General features: G+C 38.0%; 1 non-coding gene across 1 annotated transcript; it reads left to right on the top strand.

The window, feature by feature from the left end:
* The first annotated feature begins 2,609 nt into the window (after positions 1-2,609).
* On the top strand, positions 2,610-2,714 carry LOC126023674 (U6 spliceosomal RNA). The gene has a single exon (XR_007500774.1). It is a non-coding gene; the product is annotated as a U6 spliceosomal RNA (small nuclear RNA).
* Positions 2,715-9,963: the final 7,249 nt, after the last annotated feature.

Below are 9,963 nucleotides of genomic sequence, written 5' to 3'. Positions count from 1 at the left end.
TATGATCTCTTGGGAGAAACTATGACACAGTTAGTATTTACTAGAGCCAGATTGCACCCTGGGTAGTCTATCCATAATGACCCAAGGCATAAGGACAGTCAAAGAAGTTTAAGTTGAGCACTACATGGGAGCAGATGGAGGGAGGGAGGAAGACAGATGTCACTGTACCTGGAGGAAATAAAGTAAGCTTCAGAGATTAAGGAAGCCTTCACAGGCACATGCATTGAAGTGGGTTTGGAGATTAAAATGGATTTTGCAAGATGAAATATGTGAGTGACAGATAAACCCCACCTAAAATAGTTTTAGGCCACATGGAAATGTTCTTGCTTGAATATCTGTAAAATCTAGGAGCCCATGTAGCTTTGAGTTCAGTTTAAGCAAGATTCTTTGATAATACTGCAAGAATGGAAAAGTAAACTTTTCCCTCTGCCATGCTAAATTTACTAGCTCATAACTGACAAATTAAGCAGGTTAACAAGAGAAACCAGATCTTATTAATATGAACAGTTACTACTTAGAATTTTATTAACATGGGCAGCAAATACTTAGAAGAAATTTGGTGATGAATAACTCAAAAGGATGGTTAGAACTTGGAGCTGATAGAGCAACTGAATAAGGAAAGAACAATAAATTTCTAGAAAATTGCCAACCAAGGAATGTGTTTTAGGTTTCCAAGAGCAGCAAACTGTAGAAAAGCAACTATGTGGGGAAACTGATAAAAGTATTTGCTCTAGCAGATCTATTTTGGTGCCAATTTTTTTAAAATAATCTTCTTAGACCTTCCAGAGAAGGTCTTAATTCTAAAAAGTTTCTGCTTTTAGTCAGATGGGGCATATCTCTGCATGTGTTGAGTCTCAGTTGACTATAACTCAATATAATACTTACACCAAAGTGCCATATTTTGACCTCTTCAAGGCCAAGTTTCTCACTCTACCTTAGGTATTCTTCTAAACATGTTGGCTGCACCCTTAACTCCATTCTCTTTCAGTAGCAGGATGGATGGAGGGATCCCATATCTGGGCAGACTGCATTTATAAGCATGGCCCCTGACTTTTCAAGGAGCTTCAACCATGAAGCTTTTGTGTGAAAATAATAAAACTGTATGTTGAGGTACCTCAGTATTTCAGTATCTATATTCAATAGTCTGAATTCACTTTCATATATGATACAATCTTAAATGAGTGTGGTCTTTATGCTGTCTAGGTAGGTGTGCTCTATCTAAGCTTATTTTATCAGATAGAAATCTACAAGTACTTTATGGTCTCAATGGCTCCTTCATTCCATCCCCTAAGAAGAATAAGAGGGAATATATTTTCATTCAATAAGAAGTTGATTCCAGAGCATCTTCCATTATTACAATAACAATAGCACATAAAATAACTTCTTTTCTTAAAAAAAAAGTAATTTTATTTTATTTATTTTATCAACTGAGAACATGTCCTAAACTATATTTAGGAGGCCTGTGGGCCCCTTTAGCAATTCTTGGTTAGAGTAGATAAATAGATCATGGGGTGCCAGACATCATCATGGGGTCAAGCATATAAAAGATTTTGTCTTCATCCTGTACTGTTTCTCAGGACCCATGGTGAATTATTTTAAATAATTTTAATTTAATTTAAATTATTTTAAATTATTTTAAAATTATTTAAGACCAGAGTTCAGGGCTTAGGTCTTGAACAAATTATTTTCTCCTTCATCTAACATGGCTGGACTTAGCTTGCAACCTCTGCTGTTTCAAAAGCTCTGCCAGTTCTGAGTTTCAGGAAGAGTGGAGAATCTATATTTCTGAGATATGGACTTGACAATGAAATCTGCCATCTATCAGCTACATAAACATAGCAAGTACCTCTTAGCTTCTGAAAGCTCAGTTTACTCAAATATCAAATGCATATTACTAAGAATCCTACATTTAAGGAACCTGGCTATTAAATGAAATGAAGATGATAAAGATATGCCTCCCCAAATAAGCTACTTTTACATAAGGAATATTTTAAGCTGAAAGCAGTAGGGAAACTAAGAATAAAACAGATCTTTACCTTGCTTCTATTTGCCTGAAAGGGTATGCTCTTCCTCAGGAGGAGTCTCATCTTCCCTCCACTCCCATATCAGAAGCACAGAACCATCCTCCATCACAGAAGACAACTCTAGTTTTCCAAGATGGCACCAAGAACCTCTGGTGCCTCTTAGAAGGTTCATTAAACAACCTTATCCTCCATGTTTCCCATTAGTTACCAACTATAAACTCAAGTTCTTGTTTTGTTTGTTATGTTCCCATACTTGCAATTGTGTGTTTGAGCACATGGATAAATGTGTACGTTTGTAGGTATATTTGGGTTGGGACACATTTAATACTGCTCAGAGTTATTCTTGGTTCTGAGTTTGAGTAACCCCAGCAGTGCTCCATCACATGCAAGGCAAGTGCCTTTCCTCCTGTACTAGCTCTCTGGCTCTTAAAGCTCTTTTTAAAAATGGCATTTATGCAGCTACCAATTAAAAATGCCTCTTTGGAACTTTCATTTTTGTGTTGTAACTCATATCCATATAAAATACAATTTTTCATCCTGTCAATCTGTCTTTTATCAATTTGTTTTTCAAGATCTCAATCAATGGCTCACTTTGGCAGCACATATACTAAAATTGGAACAATACAAAGAAGATTAGCATGGCCCTTGCACGAGGATGACATGCAAATTCGTGAAGATCCTAATCAATAAGTCTAAGTGTAATTTTTCCCTCCCTATCCATATTCAAAAAGTTTTGCTTATATTATAAAATGACTTATGTTTTAAAAGGTATATGTACATTAAATAGAAGTGGTTTCTTCATTAACAAAAAATATAAAACATTGGTGATTATAAACATTATGTTACATTCAGTTCTGGATACTTCAATTTTTTCTCAAGAGGATCTCTCATTAACTTCCAGTTAAGCAAACTATCATCCTTTTTATAACTTTATTATATTTTACATTTAGTAAGAGATTAGTGTCTGCCAATTCTCCAGTGCAGGCTAACACTATTACTATCGTTGTTTCAAAGATGAAAAAGTTAGACTCATAGACATAAAACTACCCTTAATATTTCACAGTCTATCTCTGTGGTGTGAGATGGTATCTCATCGTTGTTTTTATTTGCATCTCCCTGATGATCAGTGATGAGGAGCATTTTTTTCATGTGCCTTTTGGCCATTTGTATTTCTTTTTTTATCAAAGTGTCTGTTCATTTCTTCTCCCATTTTTTGATGGGATTAGATGTCTTTTTCTTATGAAGTTCTGTCAGTGCCCTGTATATTTTGGATATTAGCCCTTTATCTCATGGGTATTGAGTGAATAGTTTCTCCCACACGGTGGGTGGCTCTTGTATCCTGGGCACTATTTCTTTTGAAGTGAAGAAGCTTCTCAGCTTAATGTATTCCCATCTGTTGATCTCTGCTTCCACTTGTTTAGAAAGTGCAGTTTCCTCTTTGAAGATGCCTTTAGTCTCAATGTCATGGAGTGTTTTACCGATGTGTTGTTCTATATACCTTATGGTATCAGGTCTGATATCAAGGTCTTTAATTCATTTGAATTTTACCTTCGTACATGATGTTAACTAGGGGTCTATGTTCGCTTTTTTGCAAGAGGCTAACCAGTTCTGCCAGCACCACTTGTTGAAGAGGTTTTCCCTGCTCCACTTAGGATTTCTTGCTCCCTTGTCAAAAATTAGGTGATTGTATGTCTGGGGAACATTGTCTGAGAACTCAAGTCTATTTCACTGATCTGAGGGTCTGTCTTTATTGGCACACATCACAAAGAATGAGAACAATTGGTGCTGGCGGGGATGTGGAGAGAAAGGAACTCTTATCCACTGCTGGTGGGAATGCTGTCTAGTCCAACCTCTATGGAAAGCGATATGGAGATTCCTCCAAAAACTAGAAATTAAGCTCCCATATGATCCAGCTATACCACTCCTAGGAATATACCCTATGAACACAAGAATACAATACAAAACCCCTTCCTCACACCTATGTTTATTGCAGCACTATTCACAATAGCCAGGCTCTAGAAACAACCAAGATGCCCTTCACCAGACAAATGGCTAAAGAAACTGTGGTACATATACACAATGAAATATTATGCAGCCATCAGAAGAGATGAAGTCATAAAATTTTCCTATACATTGATGTACATAGAGTCTATTATGCTGAGTGAAATAAGTCAGAGAGAGAGAGAGAGAGAGAGAGAGATATGCAGAGTAGTCTCACTCATCTATGGGTTTTAAAAAAAATAAAAGTCATCTTTGCAACAATCCTGAGACAATGAGAGGAGGGTTGGAACTCTCAGCTCACTTCCATGAAGCTCACCACAGAGTGGTGAGTGCAGTTATAGAAATAACTACACTGAGAACTACCATAATCATGTGAATAAATGAGGGAACTGGAAAGCCTGTCTAGAGTACAGGTGGGGGTGGGATGGGATGGAGGGAGACTTGGGACATTGGTGGTAGGAATGTTGCACTGGTGAAGGGGGGTGTTCTTTACATGACTGAAACCTAATCACAATGATATTTGTAATCAAGATGTTTAAATAAAGAAAGAAATACTAAAAAAAAGATTTCACAGTCTACAATAATTTTGTTATACTACCTACCTGGTGATGGAGCTAAAGATAAAGAGAAGAAAAGAGGCCAGTGAAGGAGTCATAGAAATAAATTTTTATTGAGGTGAAGCATTAGAACAGTGGATAGTGAGCTAGTCTTTCATGTGGTCTACCCAGGTTAGATCCCTGGCACCCCATATGGTCCCCAAGTGCAGTGCCAGAAATTATCTCTGATCATAGAGTCAAGCGTAAACCCTGAGCACCACTAGTGTGGTCCCAAAATTAACAATAATAGAAAACTTATTTATTTCAAAAAGAAATAGCCTTCTGTTAAGTAATGCCTTGCAGCAACACCATATTTGCTGAATGAATTAGGGCCGTAAAACATTGCTAAATAAACTGCAGGGCAGACCACTTCTCCTGGCCACAGTTTTTTAGCCATTTAAAATCATTAGGAAGGGCTGTTTGTTCATCCTTTACAGAACTTTGTAAATGTTCATTTATCACTCACTTACCTTTAAGACATCTCCTAACAGTTATTTACAACATGAAATTGCTCTGTATGTCACGTCGTATTTTATATTTTTCTCCTCCTCCTCTCCTCATATAATCTTGAAGATAGACCAGCTGGCTCAGTAGATTAAAATCATTTTCTGTTCTATTCTCAAAGTAGTGTTGAGGTTTTGGTCTATAAACTAGACTGGATAGAGCAGTAAAATCTCTTGGAACAAAATGCAATTGCTTTTGCAACCATTCTGCCCCAAAGCATATTTATAAGCAAGCAAGTTCCACGTTGTTCCTTTGAAAGTGTTCTTTCCATCATCCAAGTACAGAGTTTGGGAAGATTATTTTAAAACTGTGTGAATGTCATTTGCTGACATTGTGCTCATTTCCCTCAGCCAAATGGTTCAGGTTCATTTCAATTAAAGACTTCTATTGGTACTTAGCAAAGTCTTCTCTGTCCTTGACCCTTTAAGTATGACAGATGAAGCTATAACCTTACATTACATTTTTACATAAGACAGAATTCTGTCTAATTACCTGTTTGATAAAGAGTAACAGAGGACCCCAAAGTTTCTTCCAGGTCTCTCTGGAGAGCAATCTCAAATGAGATATGGCATTGTTAAGGGTTCACTGGCCTGAATCACATCTCTTTGGGATCACAATTTTGGAAAGTAAATTCTATTAAGAAGACTGTAATTTTCAAAAATTGAGATAGAGAGGTCACCCCAGTGGCAAATCTGGTCACTTGTGCTTGTCCTAGTAGGTAAAGGATGGTCATATATGTAATATCACCCCAGGTGCTCTACTGGCCTTTCTCTGAGAAAATCCCACTCAGCACAATGGAGAGTCCACAAAGCCAAAGAGATTGGATATGTCCACCAGAGGCCAACAGCCCCTTACTCCCAGATCATCTATCACAAATGCCCTATAGTAAATGACAGGTCCTGTTTGAATTTGTTCTTTGAACGTATCTTCCCAAAGACAGGCATTTCTATATACATATCCATATACATATCCAGGGGGAATTGTCACTCTTTGACATGGTAACAAGGGTGTCCTCATAGATGGCCCCCACGTTAAACTGAGAGTGGAAGAAAATGGGGGTAAAAGGCAGGCATAAAACCTTGCAGTACTTGATTCTGCAAATGGCAGGAATAGGCTTGTAGGAGGAAGAATCAATTAGTTGTCTCAGCTTATATTTTCAGATTAATTAGTTTGATTGTTAGTGTGTACACTAGACTTCTGGTGGTCAGGCTCAAAGAAACTCACCCTTCAAGCAAGTAGTTTGCAGATCAGAGACCAGTTTATTCGCAGTGAGGACTGAGTTGCCTGGCTGGCTGGGATGTTTATGCCAGTGATATGCTCTTGCAGGGAATTCCATAGGATAAGCCAGTTTATAATCAAAGATGTTCTTGCAAATGTGAGGTTAGAGAAAGAGAAACCAAAAACAGGACTCGTGTTTCAAGTTGCTACCCTCAAATATTCACCCTCAGATTTAGTTATACAACTTGCTTGTATACCCACCACTTACAATACCAGCTTCTCAGCAATTTCTCCTAAGAGCAATTTAAGCACCCACTGATAATGCTTTGATCTATTGATCCTCTCTACAACCCCCATTTGGTTTAATAAATTATAAAGTTTATCCTCATATATATTAACTCCAAACATTTCTTATACTTTCGCACAAGACATAAAAGCACTCCCATATTTTTTCCCTTTTTAATATTTTTCCTTAGAATTTTCATCTATGAAAGTACAAGTTTCAAGAAAATATCAGTTGATGCAATAATGGAACTAAATACCAGAATTAATTCGGGAAAATAAGAGTCTCATTGACTGTAAGAAATCTAACAACTTTTTGATTACATCCCCATGTCAAAATTTAAAACTTTTTCTGATGTGTGTGCTCAAGGGCTCAATGAATCAGAGATTAAAATGAATATCCAGAGACCAGTACATATATACTTCTATCTATCTATATTTACGCCTGCATGTGTATAAGTGTGGCTTTGTGGTATATGTGTGTGTGCCATCTTTTTTTTTTTTTTTTTTTTTTTTGGTTTTTGGGCCACACCCGGTAACGCTCAGGGGTTACTCCTGGCTATGCGCTCAGAAGTCACTCCTGGCTTGGGGGACCATATGGGACGCCGGGGGATCGAACCGCGGTCCGTCTCCTAGGCTAGCGCAGGTAAGGCAGGCACCTTACCTCCAGCGCCACCGCCCAGCCCCTGTGTGTGCCATCTTGGAAATGTACATGTTTGTGCAAGCATGCATACAGTTAGTTGACTCGGTGCTTATTACTTCTGTAGATGTGTATAAGAGTATGCATACCTTTGTGTGATTGTGAGGCCTGAGGTTTCCTGTGTGCTTGGTATTCCTGGGAACCTATATAAAAGCTGGACTGTAACTGCAGGTACAGTTTGTGACACAAAAGGAAAAGGAGAAGACAGCCTAAAGAGTGTTAAATGGGGCCCGGAGAGATAGCACAGCGGCATTTGCCTTGCAAGCAGCTGATCCAGGACCAAAAGTGGTTGGTTCGAATTCCGGTGTCCCATATGGTCCCCTGTGCCTGCCATGAGCTATTTCTGAGCAGACAGCCAGGAGTAACCCCTGAGCACTGCTGGGTGTGGCCCAAAAAAAAACAACAAAAAAAAAAAGAGTGTTAAATGTGGGGCGAGTTTAAGTTTTGTGATAATAATATGTTTCAGAATAAAATTCATTTTAGACTGTTTCAATGCACATGAACTATTTATAAAGAAAACAGAAAATTCCCACTGTGATGCGCAAGCTCTCCTGACAGGTTCCATTTGTGCTATAAGACGTAAGAGCACACAGCACCCAAGGAGACCAGAAAACTCGTTCTAGATAATTCCATTGCTGAAGATAATTCCATGTCTTCATTTGTCTTTTTCTCTCTTTTCGTCATCTCTAGTTCTTTGTATGAGTCGTCAGCTGTAATGGGGTCCCAAATTTTGCTGCTCTCTGAATCTGAGCAGGAGCAGGGAGAATCAATCTATATAATAAACTGTGCCAGTAGAGGGGCTAGTCATGGAAACCAGTCCCAATATTCAACCAAACCTGATAGCCAGTCTAACAAAGTAAGAGAAAGTACTCCCAATGGAAAGTGTCCCAACAGCTTCAGGAATCAGTTCAGTAAATAGAAACAAGACTAATATATTCCTATATTCTTATTATATATAATAAAACTACATGCTCATGATATACCTTGAGCCTTTGTTTAATGTATATGAATGATAATGTTGTTAAATTAGTAATTTAATCACATATTATGAATTATTACACAGATGAATGTAATAGAGATTACAGGTAGAAAGTAGAAAAGCTAGAATCTTTATCTACTTTAATGTTTAAAATTGATGAGCCATGACAAGATATTTATTATTTAGAAATATGAACTCAGGGGCCAGAGAAACAGCACAGCTGGTAGTGCATTTGCCTTGCATGCACCCTCCCCCCCCCCAAAAAAAAAAAAACACCACAAAACTGTTGCCTTTCGAAGGAATGTTCATGAAAGAACTATAGAGATATATTGGATTACATCCTGCTTTACCCAAAAACTCCCCAACTTCCTCTTTCCTTTCACCCATCCCTTTTGACATGTAAAAGGACCACCTTGATTAACTTGAGAAGGTACTTTTGTCTGTCACTTGGCCCTCCCCCTTAGGGTTGTGGATTGAGTTGGTTGATAAAGATTTCAGGGGAGGTCTGTTTGGCAGGATCTCTCAGAACATGAGGCTGGAAGCCCTCTGACTCCATGCTTATCTCCCTTATGTCTGTCTTAATTTATTAATTCTCACAGCAACACAGCTTCAGACCCGAGTCTGAAATCATGCGTATGTATTACTCAGATTCTTGAACCCAGCTCTCTATGTACCAGATGTGCCAGAGTAGATGTAGTAGATGTTACTCGACAGTAAGTGGAGTACATGTCCTTCAATGTAGTCAATCCAGATTCAATCCCTAGCACCCTATCTGGTCCTCTAAACCTGAACAGGAGTGATCTCTGAGTGAAGAGCAGGAATAAGCATTGAACATACAAAACAAAACAAAACTGATTTTGTCCAGCTCCAGAATTTAATGCATTAAGAATATAGCAGTACTGGGCTGGAGTGATAGTACAGTGGGTAGGGAGCTGGACAAAATTGTGTTTGTGTTGTTTTGTTTCTTCAAGGATTTTTCCTGTTCCTGTATCTTATTCCTGTACCCTGACATCTATATGGTTCCCCAGGCACTAATAGGAGTACTTACTGAGTGTAGAGCCATAAGTTACCCCTCAGCACCACTGAGTGTTGTGTCCCCTGCAAATAAGTAATAAGGAGGACAGCAGTTCTAATTTCCCATTCCTTACGAGCAATCAAAGTTTCAAAATTACCCTTCACTCTTCACTGCTCAAGTCCCTTATTTTATGCAATCCCCAAACACTGTAACTGGGGCAGTCAATTCCCCTGGGCAATAGTCACTAAGAAAATTATTTTTGTTTGTATCATTTATAGGTTTTCTGCACAAACGCATACTATATATATTTTTATAAAAGAGATTATACTGGCAGCATTGGTGAAGGAGAAAATATTTGATAATTATTGCAATACAACACAAACATTTGCAATAAGAGTCTTAGTTGTAGAGGGACTATACCCCTTAAATGATTACCAATAACCTTAAATTTGTATTGCTGATGAAGAGGAAAGCAAAGTAATAAAATTTAAGCAGTTCTTGGGTTGTGAAGTTGGGAAATAGCCCTTGGGAATCTCTTGAATTCCTTTCTTGAATTATGTGCCCTTAGCTGTTTAATTGCACATACCTAGCTTCACACAAGTAATAAAAGATTTTTATTTCTCTGTGTTAATTCCTTAGTTAAA

The sequence above is a fragment of the Suncus etruscus genome, chromosome 11 (assembly GCF_024139225.1).
Source record: "Suncus etruscus isolate mSunEtr1 chromosome 11, mSunEtr1.pri.cur, whole genome shotgun sequence".
NCBI classification, from domain to species: Eukaryota; Metazoa; Chordata; class Mammalia; order Eulipotyphla; family Soricidae; genus Suncus; species Suncus etruscus.
This window is presented reverse-complemented; position numbering and strand designations above follow the sequence as displayed.